The sequence below is a fragment of the Phyllobates terribilis genome, unplaced genomic scaffold (genome assembly GCF_046119375.1).
Source record: "Phyllobates terribilis strain yellow unplaced genomic scaffold, ASM4611937v1 Scaffold_349__1_contigs__length_1988846, whole genome shotgun sequence".
NCBI lineage: Eukaryota > Metazoa > Chordata > Amphibia > Anura > Dendrobatidae > Phyllobates > Phyllobates terribilis.
In genome coordinates this window covers 1,007,266-1,012,477 of record NW_027363109.1, presented here as the reverse complement: position 1 = coordinate 1,012,477, position 5,212 = coordinate 1,007,266, and positions in this window count along the sequence as shown.

Below are 5,212 nucleotides of genomic sequence, written 5' to 3'. Positions count from 1 at the left end.
ATGAGACAAGGACATGATATGTAGACCTGTGTCTGCCTGGAGCGGACATGGAGGCCTCCACCATCATAAATCTGAGCTTCTGCTATATGGCTGGTGATCTGGAGAAGATCAGAGAACAATGACATGAGATGGAAACCTGTGTCTGCCTGGAGAGGACAGGGAGGCCTCCACCATCATGAACCTGAGCTTCTGCTATATGGCTGGTGATCTGGAGAAGATCAGACAACAAGGACATGAGATGTAGACCTGTGTCTGCCTGGAGAGGACAGGGAGGCCACCATCCTGAAACTGACCTTCTGCTATATCATTGGTAATCTGGAGAAGATGAGACAAGGACATGAGATGTAGACCTGTGTCTGCCTGGAGCGGACATGGAGGCCTCCACCATCATAAATCTGAGCTTCTGCTATATGGCTGGTGATCTGGAGAAGATCAGAGAACAATGACATGAGATGGAAACCTGTGTCTGCCTGGAGAGGACAGGGAGGCCTCCACCATCATGAACCTGAGCTTCTGCTATATGGCTGGTGATCTGGAGAAGATCAGACAACAAGGACATGAGATGTAGAAGATGATAGATCCTTACCAGGCGCTCCACTGAGTAGGCCGGATACTCCAGTACAAGCAGGACATTTTGGGCCAGTTGTTTAATAAAGGCCAATTCTCCACTTTGGGATTTTTCTTCAGCCTATAGAGATGAAAACAAAGAAGAAAGGAAAATCATGAGAGAAAAAGCAAAACGGAGGAGGCCATTTATATCACCATGTTACTTATGCTATCTACACTACAAGTACTACATGACAACTGACGAGGGATCCGGTCGCTTGTAAACCTTTAAATCCCCACGTCCTCCCTCCATACCCAATGTATGTATATAAGACACATGGCTGCTTGTGACCTGTGTAAAATGGCCACAGCAGACTCCAACTCAAAACGCGGGGTGACTGCAACAATGATAGCCCCACAATTATATACAGTAGATATCTAATAGGCTTTAAACCAGAAGAAAAACAACACCTAATTAAGAGTTAGACCCTAGCCGCACCACACCGACACAAGGGTTAAGGCATTAATATCCCACATTAATACCACTATCCTCACAGGACCGAAGTCCACTAGTTATATTGAGATGTAACCAAAGTCACTATTCCCCCAACAGTAACCTCCGTCCAAAGGACATCACATTTATCAAGACTCTGACCCAAACCTATCCCCCACCGCTGTGACCGTCCCAAAACCTCTACTTATCAAGTGCCAGCCATCAAACTTTCCTCCCATCTCTTTATAAGGGCTGGTTGGATGCTGGAACGTGAAACTCCTACCTTCTTCCTTTTATTGTCCCCCTGTAACCCAGCTCCTCAACTCCTTCCCGCAAATGTACGGGTTATTAACATCCTGGAAGGGTCCTCACATGTGGAGGGGGCTCAGGAGCTGAGCTCCCCAAACATGCGTATATGAAATAGCCAGCATCTGTCCCTAAAAACCGTGGACAACGCAGAATTCTTCTGTTAACCATTTAAATAAAGCTGTCAGTCTGTGACAGTATCATTTCAATTGTGCATGCACCAATGCCTGAGCACTCTTGCTTTCATCGGCCCTCCACAAGGCGATCACAGGGGTCTAATGCATTTCTAGGACAACCAGGGGTCTGCTGAAGACCTCCGTTGCTGAAACCACGGTCCTCCTTGTGAAGCTTAGCTATAGGCTGAGCTCCAGAGGAGATCAAGATTTTCACTATATAGCGCAATACTGTAGTATTGCAGTATATAGTATGAGCGATTTGCAGGATTAAGTCCCCTAAGGGAACGAAAAAAAAAATTAAAAAATAAAGAAGAAAAGATTTAAAAAATGTTAAAAATATAAAAGTTCAAATCACTCCTCTTTTCACCATTTAAAATAAAGAAAGGAAAAAATTAATGATCATATTTGATATTGATGCGGTTGTTAAAGTCTGATCTTTTAAGATAGGGAATTAATTAATACGATCAATAAACACCGAAAAGAGGAAAAAAAATTGGATTTGTGGTTTTTTTTTGTCTTCTCATTTCACTTAAAAACAATAATAAACAATCAAAACACCCATAGAATCTATGATTCTATGACACTCTATGTACACAAAGTTCACTGCAAAACTCAAATCTTCACTCATCCCAATCGACAGAAAACTAAAATGTTATGGGTCCCTGAATATAGCGACACAAAGAACCATTGCATCTCACTTGGAATTTTTTTCCCTTGTTTCAGTACAATGTATGGTAAATAGAATGGAGCCACTGAAAGCTACAACTTGTCCTGCAAAAGAATCAAGCCCTCACATGTCTATGTCAATGGAAAAATAACAAATTTATGGCTCTTGAAAGAAAGTGAGGAAAAAATGAAGGCATAACAACTGAAAACTCTGTGGTCCATAATTGGTTAACCAATCCAATTCCCCCCTACCTCCACAACCCTCCCAATAACCCTGTAGATATCACCCTCTCCCTTGTCATGTAGCCTGTATGCCCTATTACTGCTCCCCGGCTATTCTTATCTGGGTATTTGGTACAGGTTAAACTTATATTCCATTATTATTTTCCATTATTACTATATGATTTGTGCAGATTGTCTGCTATTTACCTGTTGTACTAATGTCCATATGTTCTTCTGTAAATGCTCAAGATATTCTGAGCTTATATGACCTCGTTTGTATTTGGTCAGGCAATCTCTCACAAGCTCCATTACCAGCCGGTAAGTGAAGCTGAGGACGCCATCGGGTAGTGGTAGCACAAAGTCAGGGTCATAGGTGGTAAGAATCCCCTGGAGTAGTGCTAACACCTGAAGTCTGTCTGGAGGAATTCCAGACATTTCCAGTAAATCCAAGCGCAGTCTGTATATGACTAGCTATATGGCTTATCACACCGACAACAATGACACCGGAAAGTCAAAGTGACAACTAGAGTGTAATCACTTGTAGAAGTAGTGATGGTTAATTGTGATGTCATAATGGAATCTTGTGTTCTACTCTTAAAGGGGCAGCTTACCTTATAAGGAAGTTGCCTAGCATCCCTTAAGGAGGCATCAATATAGGCTGAGCATCGGTACCATATGCAGACATGGATGATAGAGCTATGGACGCTTTACTCTTCTGAGCAGTTAGAGTATTATTATGTTGTTACATAAATTATTTATATCTGTTCCACACAATAAAAATTAGTGTTTTGTATCAATAAGAAAGTCAGATTCCGGGGCTAAAAGACAATGTATATCTTTGTACCGTGTTAGGGGCTAAAAGAAGTATCTTTACTGAGGGAACAGGGCCGGACTAGGGGCTGCGCCCAGCTCTGGCATAGGACGCACACAGGCCCATGTTACTCTCCCACACCCACTTTCAAAGATGAGGGTCTCTATTACAAATATGACCCTGCCTACCATTGGAGAAAATCTAAATTTACTACTCCCCGTGATACCAATTTATTAGGATGATCATTTAGGTCTCTTTATCACATTAATAGTTCCCCTTGGGCATCCTTATAATAATAAGAGTGCCCCTCTGGGTCTCCTTATAATAATATTAGTGCCCCTCTGGGTCTCCTTATAATAATATTAGTGCCCCTCTGGGTCTCCCTATAATAATAATAGTGCCCCTCTGGGTCTCCCTATAATAATAATAGTGCCCCTCTGGGTCTCCCTATAATAATAATAGTGCCCCTCTGGGTCTCCCTATAATAATAATAGTGCCCCTCTGGGTCTCCTTATAATAATAATAGTGCCCCTCTGGGTCTCCCTATAATAATAATAGTGCCCCTCTGGGTCTCCTTATAATAATAATAGTGCCCCTCTGGGTCTCCCTATAATAATAATAGTGCCCCTCTGGGTCTCCCTATAATAATAATAGTGCCCCTCTGGGTCTCCCTATAATAATAATAGTGCCCCTCTGGGTCTCCCTATAATAATATTAGTGCCCCTCTGGGTCTCCTTATAATAATAATAGTGCCCCTCTGGGTCTCCTTATAATAATAATAGTGCCCCTCTGGGTCTCCCTATAATAATAATAGTGCCCCTCTGGGTCTCCCTATAATAATAATAGTGCCCCTCTGGGTCTCCCTATAATAATAATAGTGCCCCTCTGGGTCTCCCTATAATAATAATAGTGCCCCTCTGGGTCTCCCTATAATAATAATAGTGCCCCTCTGGGTCTCCCTATAATAATATTAGTGCCCCTCTGGGTCTCCTTATAATAATAATAGTGCCCCTCTGGGTCTCCTTATAATAATAATAGTGCCCCTCTGGGTCTCCCTATAATAATAATAGTGCCCCTCTGGGTCTCCCTATAATAATAATAGTGCCCCTCTGGGTCTCCTTATAATAATAATAGTGCCCCTCTGGGTCTCCCTATAATAATAATAGTGCCCCTCTGGGTCTCCCTATAATAATAATAGTGCCCCTCTGGGTCTCCTTATTATAATAATAGTGCCCCTCTGGGTCTCCTTATAATAATAATAGTGCCCCTCTGGGTCTCCTTATAATAATAATAATAGTGCCCCTCTGGGTCTCCCTATAATAATAATAGTGCCCCTCTGGGTCTCCTTTTAATAATAATAGTGCCCCTCTGGGTCTCCTTATAATAATAATAGTGCCCCTCTGGGTCTCCTTATAATAATAATAGTTCCCCTCTGGGTCTCCTTATAATAATAATAGTGCCCCTCTGGGTCTCCCTATAATAATAATAGTGCCCCTCTGGGACTCCTTATAATAATAATAGTGCCCCTCTGGGTCTCCTTATAATAATAATAGTGCCCCTCTGGGTCTCCCTATAATAATAATAGTGCCCCTCTGGGTCTCCCTATAATAATAATAGTGCCCCTCTGCGTCTCCTTATAAGATTAAAGGGAATCTGTCAGGAGGATCAGCTCTCCCTCCCAAGCCGTCTTTATGGGCATACGTTATACACGTGGTCCCTTTACCAGCGAGGTTGGTCGACTGGGATAAGAAAATCATTCAACGAGAGACTAGATGGATTTTATTATCGAATGGCCTATTGTTATAGTGTGTTCACTATTCAGTATGGCCCTATTACATAGACTATCACCATACAATTTGTAGGCCAATTGTGGCTGCGCTCTTCTATACGGCATAGTCGGCCATTTGGACGGACTTCTTTTCTTTATCTATACTTTTAATCTTGGCTGCACTGAATATTGATTCAGGGTTAAATGATTCTCCTTTGTGTGTG